The sequence below is a fragment of the Mauremys mutica genome, chromosome 4 (genome assembly GCF_020497125.1).
Source record: "Mauremys mutica isolate MM-2020 ecotype Southern chromosome 4, ASM2049712v1, whole genome shotgun sequence".
Classification (NCBI taxonomy): Eukaryota; Metazoa; Chordata; order Testudines; family Geoemydidae; genus Mauremys; species Mauremys mutica.
Window position 1 is genome coordinate 128,865,012 of NC_059075.1, and position 8,520 is coordinate 128,873,531.

Sequence of the window (8,520 nt, forward strand, 5' to 3'; positions counted from 1 at the left end):
CACCACCAGCTGCACAGCAGCATATTAGCTCTTTAGGGATGGAAGATCAGGCCGTCAGCCACAGGTAAAATTCCCATGTCGGGGCCTAGATCGATGGGTCTGGCCTGTGCCCTTCCCCAACTATGATACCCCAGGCTGACACGCATGCAGGCTCCTCTCCAAGGGTCTGTCAGGGATGAAATGTACTTTGTAAACACCCAGACATGCCCTTTCCCTGCACATTCATATTGATCCACAATATGTAACATAAATACCCCCAACCAATCCCCTAGTTCTAATGTGCCACATTTTGCTGGGGGACCAAGCAACAAGGTCCCAGGAACTATCTGTCTATCTTCGGTACTTAGCTGGCCTCCATTACTGTAATATCTGAGCACTTCACAAACTTTAATGTATTAAAGTGTGGCAGGGAAGTGCTGTTATTCCCATTGTTGGATGCAGTGTTGTTGTAGCCGTGTCAGTCCCAGGATATTAAAAAGACAAGTAAAACCTTTTATTGGATCATTATTATGGGAATAATAGAGAGATAAGGTGGGTGAAGTAATATCTTTTATTGGTTCAACTTCTGTTGGTGAGAGAGACAAACTGTCGAGCTGCACAGAGCTCTGTTTCAGGAAGAGGATCTTGTCTCTCTCACCAACAGAAGCTGGTCCAATAAAATATATTACTTCACACACCTTGTCTCTCTATTATTCCCATTGTACAGCTGGGAAACACAGGGAGGCTAAATTACTTATCCAAGGTCACACAAAATCTGTGGCGGAGCAGGGAACTGAATTCAAGTCTCTCAAGTTCTAGGCTAGTGCCCTAACCACTGAACCATACTACTTCTGTAAGCATGGCACCTCCTCCCTATCCCAGCTCTGCTAATAGCTCCTGTTGAGTTGTTCTCTTCTTTGAAGGTAACAACATATTAGACAATCACAAAAAAAAAAAAACATGCTGAGAAACAAGGTCCGAAAGAGAAATAAATGGAAAACAGTGGTATATAGAGAAAGCATGGTCATTCCCCCTTCCCTTTTTACCTTATACATATCAGAATTGCCAAGTCTTCCATTCCCTAGTTCTGCTAGAGGACTTCTTGGAGTCTCAGAGGTATGCTCCCACACTTCAACTGGGGTGGGGCAGAGGTCTTGAATCAACTATAGCCTTTCTCCAAAATGGCCATTGGACACTGGTGTGAACAAAACCATTCAAGACAACAGGATTTTAACAGTATGACTGAAATATGCCTTCCTCTCTCAGTTGCTCAGACTTCAGCCTTTTGTCTACTTTCACTAGTTCTCACTTGCCAGAATATTCCAGGATAGACAAGACCAGAATTTCATATGTAAGAAAAACAGCAACACCAACCTGTCACACCTTATTATTGTTATCTATTATTTGTATTACCGTAGCACTGAGGAGCCTTGTCATGGACCAGGACTCCACCATGTAGACACCTACTACAAGGGAATTGTGAACCTGAGAATGGTTTGGTACCACTGTAATGTAAAATAAAATAATAATAATGGCACAGTCCTAAGGCAAAAATTGTCAAAAGCGCCTAAGACACTTAGAAGTGTAAAAAAAAGTGTATTTACAAAAGTGACTTAGGCAGGTAGGACCATAAGTGTTTCTTGAAGTCAGTAGGGCTCAGGCTATCTGGGTCCTTTTGAAAATGTTATCCCTAACCTTTTTTATCTTTGCCCGTCACCTTGCTCAAATAAATTTGTTAGTCTCTAAGGTGCCGCAAGTACTCCTGTTCTTTAAAATACAAGTTTTAATAAGTTGCTCACCACAAGGTGGCACCATTTATTTGATCTTCACCCTCAAGCTCCCAGCATTGGACTCAATCCTAAAACAAATAGCAGGGATCACGTACTATCAGCTTAAACTGTGTCTATCTGTTTAGCAAGCACCATTTACACCTATCTAAGGCTATGTCCACACTAGAAACACTACAGAGGCAGCGCTGGAGTGGAGACACACTACATCAACAGAAAGGATTATTCTGTCACAGCAGTAAATCATAGAAACCATAAACTATGGTTACACTACAGCTTAGGTCGATATAACTTGTCAGTCGGGGCATGAATAAGCCACTCCCCTGAGCAACGTAAGTTACCCCAACCTAAGCGCCGGCATGGACAGTGCTATGTTGGCAGCAGGGCCGGTGCAACTACTAGGCGAACTAGGCAGCCACCTGGGGCGCCAAGTGGTTGCGGGTGCCTAAAAGCACACTCAGGGGAGGTGGTGAAGTGGAGGGGAGCTGGGGCGCAGGGGGGCGTGGGGAGGGCCGACTGCAGCAAGTAACGGGGGGGGGGGTGTGCTCTAATTCTCCTCTCCTCCCAGGCTTGCTGCACCAAACAGTTGATTGGCGACGCAAACAACTGATTGGCACTGCAAGCCTGGGAGGTGTGAGAAGTTGAGTGGCACAGGCATGCTCAGGGTAGAAGGCGGAGCGGAGGTGAGCTGGGGCAGGGAGCTGCCATGGGGGGGTGGAAGGGGCCACAGGGCTGGGAGTTGCCGCAGTAAGGACTCCCCAGCTCTTCCCACCCCTACTCCATCCCAGCCCCGCTCCCCTGAAGGACCCCTGAAGACTGCAGCCAGGCCTGACCGACCCTGCACTCACTGCATGGTAAGTGGAGTGAACCGGCCCCAGCCTGCTTCGCTCCCCTGGCTCCCAGCCACGCTGCCGGTGAGTGCTGGGGGGTGGTTCCCCCCTCTCTCCTCCCCTCAGGGGCGGCTCCAGGCCCCAGCACGCCAAGCGCGTGCTTGGGGCAGCATGGCACGGGGGGCGCTCTGCTGGTTGCCGGGAGGGCGGCAGGCGGCTCCGGCGGACCTCCCGCAGCCCTCCCTGCGGAGGGTCCGCTGGTCCTGTGGGTTCAGTGGAGCATCCGCAGGCACGCCTGCGGGAGGTCCACCAGAACCGTGGGACCAGCTGACCCTCCGCAGGCACGTCTGCGGGAGGTCCACCGGAGCCGCGGGACCGGCGACCGGCAGAGCACCCCCTGCGGCGTGCCGCCGTGCTTGGGGCGGTGGAATGGCTAGAGCCGCCCCTGCCTCCCCGCAAGCCTGGGAGCCAGGGGAGCAGAGCAGGCTGGGGCCCCAGGCCTCCGTGGGGGACGGGGGGCTGGCTACTTCCTGCGGGCTCCCAGGCTTGGGGATGAGGGGGGAACTGCCTCCCCACACCCGCCGGCGGCGTGGCTGGGAGCCAGGGGAACGGAGCAGGCTGGGGCCGGGTCACTCCACTTCCCTCAGGAAGTGGCCTGTCCCCCTCCCCTCTGTCCCCCACGGAGGTCTTGGGTCAACCCCCTCCCACGGAGGCCTGGGGCAGGGCCCCACACAGCCCCCCCGTGAAGGCCTGGGGCCAGTCCAACCGGGAGGGCTGTGTAGGGCACCAAAATAGCTAGGGTGTTTGTCTAACTTGTTCTTAAAAACCTGCAATGAAAGAGATTCCACAACCTCCCTAGGTAATTTGTTCCAGCGCTTCACTCCTCTTACCTTTAGAACGTTTTTCCTAATGTCTAACCTATATCTCCCTTGTTGCAATTTAAGCCCCATTACTTCATGTCCTGTCCTTAGTAGATAAGAAAAACAATTTATCTCTTTATAACAACCTTTTATGTACCTGAAGAGTGTTAACATGTCCGTCCCCCCCACCAGTCTTCTCTTCTCCAGACTAAACAAACCTATTTTTTTTTCAATCTTTCCTCACGGGTCATGTTTTTCAGACCTTTCATCATTTTTGTTGCTCTCCTCTAGACTTTCTCCAATTTATCCACATCTTTTCCGAAGTGCAGTGCTCAGAACTCCAGTTAAGGCCTTATCAGTGCTGAACAGAGTGAAAGAATTACTTCTCAAGTCTTGCATACAACACTTCCAGAATGATGTTTGCTTTTTTTGCAACAGTATTACATTGTTGCCCCCAGATCCTTTTCTGCAGTACTCCTTCCAAGGGAGTAATTTTCCATTTTGTATTTGTGCAATTGATTATTCCTTTCTAAGCATAGTATTTTGCACTTGTCCCTATTGAATTTCATCCTATTTATTGTAGACAATTTCTCCAGTTTGTCAAGATAATTTTGAATTCTAATTCTGTCTTCCAAAGCACTTGCAACCCCTCCCAGCTTGGTATCTTCTGCAGACTTTATAAGTGTACTCTCTATTCCATTATCCAAATAATTTATGAAGATATTGAATACAACCCAACCCAGGACAGACCCTTGTGGGACCCCACTCGATATGTCCTTCCAACTTGACTCTGAACCATTGATAACTCCTCTCTGAGTAGGGTTTTCCAACCAGTTGTGCATCCACCTTATAGTAGGTTCGTCTAGGCTATATTTCCCTAGTTCGTTTATGAGACGGTCATGTGAGACAGTATCAAAAAGTCGAGACAAATCACCTCTACTGCTTCCACCATCCACAAGGCTTGCTATCCTGTCAAAGAAGGATATTAGGTTGGTTTGACATGCTTTGTTCTTGACAAATCCTTTCAACTCTTACTTATCACCTTATTTCAGGGGTGGGCAAACTTTTTGGCCTGAGGGCCACATCAGGGTTCCAAAACTATATGGAGGGCTGGTGCCTGGCGGCTCTTGAAGCCGCGCTGCCCACAAAAGCTCACAGTCCCGCTGCCCAAAGCGCTGACGGCACAGTGAGCTGAGGCTGTGGGGGAGTGGAACACCAAGGGAGGGGTCGGGGGCTAGCCTCCCCAGCCGGGAGCTCAAGGGCCGGGCAAGATGGTCCTGCGGGCTGGATATGGCCCGTGGGCTGTAGTCTGCCCACCTCTGCCTTATTTTCTGGTGCTTACAAATTGATTGTTTGATTATTTGTACCATTATCTTTCCAAATACCAAAGTGAAGCTGACTGGTCTATAATTCCTTGAGTTGTCCTTGTTGTCCTTTTTATAGACAGGTATTATATTTGCGGTTTTCCAGTCTTCTGGGACTTCGCCTGTCATCCACAAGTTCTCAAAGATAATTGCTAATGGCTCAGAGACCTCTTCTGCCAGTTCCTTAAGTGTTCTAGGATGTATTTCATCAGGCTCTGCCAACTTGAAGACATCTAACTTGTCTAAGGGCTTGTCTACACTTGAAATGCTTCACTGATGGGAGGGGTTCTCCTGTGGGCATATAATCCACCTCTCTAAGGCCTTGTCTACATCACATAGGTTCATCAACAAAACAGTGACGGTGTACACAGTGCAATGTGTCTTCTGCCAACAAAACTCTCCTGCTTTGCCAACAAAATAAAATCACCTCGATGAGAGGCGTAGAGCTTTTTGCAGCAAAGTTATATCAACAAAGTGTCAATGTAAATGCTGCACTTGGTTATGTCGCTGTAAATGGTCTCCATGAGATGTCCCACAATGTCCATCCTGACCGGTCTGGTCAGCAGTTCGAACTCAGCTGCCCTGCACCCAGTACCCAGGCATCCATCCCTCCCCCTTTAAAGGCCTGGGAATTTTTGAAATTCCACTTCCTATTTGCTTGGCGTAGACAGCTCACATCGCATCTTTCCCGCTGCCCATGGTGGCTCCACGCAGCAAATGCTCTCCCGCTTGGAGCACACCTGAGTTGTTGGATCTGCTGGTGCTGTGGGGAGAGAAGGCGGTGCGGTCCCAGCTCCGCTCCAGCCGTAGGAACTTTGGTACCTATGGGCAGATTTCTCATGACTTGTTGGAGAAGGGCTAGAAATGAGACACGCATCAGTGCCATGCAAAGCTAAAGGAGCTGAGGCAGGCTTACTAGGAGGCAAGGGAGTCAAACTGTCACTTTGATGCTGTGCCAAAGACCTGCTGCTTCTATTAGGAGCTAGACACCATCCCTGGCAGTAGACCTCACCTCTACCACCAAGAGCCCCATGGATACTTTGGCGGGGCTGGAGACAGCAGACAGTGGACTCAACCCAGAGGACAAAGTCGTGGACAAGAGGGTGATTTGGAGGATGATGTGGAGCACATGGCAGAGTCGTCCAGTGATGCAGCGAGACAGGACCTCTTTTCCACTTCGGAAGGGTCTAGCCAGTCCCAGCAGTCCATCTCTGGCACATATGATGCAGGAGAGAAGAGCTCTGGTAAGTTATCTTTTTGAGTTGCTGCTGCTCGGTTATATGAGGTAGAGCTGTCCTTTGCTCTGTATATTCTAGACGTGGGTGAAGGGATAGAAATGTACAAGACCTAGATTCTCTTTAAGGTACGCACCTGGTGACCACAAAAGAGGCCACCAAGGGCCACACACTTAATTAGCAGAGCCACGCAGGTGTGCATGCTGTACTCAGGGGTGTGGCCACAGATGGGCCTGGAAGATGGCAGTGGGGTGAGGTGAAGAATAGGGGGTAGGTGGGGGCAGTGGGGTTGGTGATGGGGGAGCTTGGGGCGTGTGGGGCTGCGGCAACTCCCTCCCCCAGCTCCAGGGCTGCAGCAGGGAGAGATGCCTCTCTCTCCCAGGTCAGGGGCTGTAGTGGGGAGAGACGCCTCTCCCCACTGCCGCCTGCCCACTCTTTCTGCAGTAGAACCGCTCCGGTTTAGCTGAGTTATACAGAAGGGTAACAGGATTTAGTGCTTTGACATGTTCACACAGGTGGCCATTGCGGGAGGCTAGCCTCTGATCCCTCCCCTTGTGCCCAAGGCCCCATCCCTCCCTTTCTGCCCTCCCCCGCAGGAGCCCAGAGCACCCCCACCATGGCCCTTGGCCCCAGCAGGGGGGCGAGGCCCCAGCCCCTGGTGTGTCAGGCAGCAGCGCTCCCAGCCCCAATGCTCCAGGCAGCATGGCTCCAGCACCAGCCGCCCTGACTCCCTACAGGAGACAGGCCAGTCAGCCTGGGCCAGCCAAGGCAGAGCACTCTAGGAACACAGGAGGAGGCCTTGCCTGGGGGCGGAGCATGGGCAAGGCCATGCTAGGCTGTTTGGGAAGGCACAGCCTACCCAGGGCTGGCTCCAGGCACCAGCCAAGCAAGCTCGTGCTTCGGGCGGCAGATTCTAAGGGGCGGCATTCCGCCCAATCCTAGGGCAGCACGGCCACCCTTTTTTTTAATTTTATTTTTTTTGTTCGCCGCCCTGGCCACCCTGTAGGGGGCAGCGGCGCAGAGGAGGGGAGCGCCCTGCTGGAAGCCAGCTGCCCGCTCCATCTGCCCAGCCGGTGCCAGGTCTGCAGCAAGCCTAGCAGTCCGCTTCCATCCCTCCCCACCAACCGGAGCAGCACACCCCTTCTCTCTCCCCCCCGCTCCCTCCCCCTCCCCCCCCCCCCCCCGCTAGCCGGGGTGCACACTCCACTGCCCGGGGCACGTCTGCAGGTTTTTTGGGTTTTTTTTGCTTGGGGCGGCAAAAAAGCCAGGGCTGGCCCTGAGCCTACCCTTGCCTATGATACCCGCCACCCATGCATGTTCAATATATCTAGATGCATAGGAAAAGATTCAATGTTGTCCTATTCAATTACTGACAAAGCCATGATCTGATTCCCTAGCAGAAAGTGCTATAATATAATCTTGCAAATTAGAAAACTCGGGCTTTTACAATCCACATGCTCAATGGCAGTTATCTGCATAGCTCTTGTAACAGAAAATGGTACAAGGCCCAGTATTAGTTTTTAGCAAAAAGTGATACATAATACATAGATTAGTGAGAATGAATACCTAGGAGAGTCACCTTCAGATGCAGCTTCTGCAGCTTGTTAGTAGAAGGGTACAGAAAGCTGCTTAAGTATGACCAGCAATTTAGGTTTTTTGTTTGTACTGGTGGCACACATCACCTCGATATTGGTGCTGCAAATAACACACGGATGGAAAAAAATTAGAGGGAATGTTGTACAAGACTAGCTGTATTTGTGTGTGCTTCGCATTCCGTGAAGCTAAGCAGTGTGGTGGAACAATGTGTTAATGCACACTGAGATTTCAAGAGAATCATCCAGAGATCTCTAACAAACTTTCCTGGAGGTACTCACCAATCGTCTGCCAATCGTTCCTTGGCAGAGCTGCTCTGTCCATTCCCCCATTGTAGGAAATTTCCTGTGCCAATTGGCAATCACTGATGCAGGGACCAAAGCGGCACACAGGCGAGCATCATAGAGACCAGGTCTGCAGCCACATGCCTGCAGGAGATGCACCCTTGCCTACCCTTAGGAGTGAGATATCGGCGTCAATGACCACTGCCTGTGGAAAATGGTGGCAACATTTACAATATTGTCCCTAGTTGCCTGCAGTGATTCCCTTAAAAAAAAAATAAAAAAAACCTAGACTCTTTGCCTACCTTGATTCATAGATTCTAGGGCTGGAAGGGACCTCGAGAGGTCATCGAGTCCAGTCCCCAGCCCTCATGGCAGGACCAAATACTGTCTAGACCATCCCTGATAGACAGGGCATGCCCCTGGACCAGACTCACCATGTTCAGGGTATTCGCCGAGCTGCATGCTTGCCAAGGGACAATGAAAAACTGATTTGTATGTAAAAAGAGGTGTATTTGATTATAACAATTTGATGCTGTGCGTAACCTAACAATCGTGGTTTGATGTACTGTTTCCTGTGCTTCTGCAGAT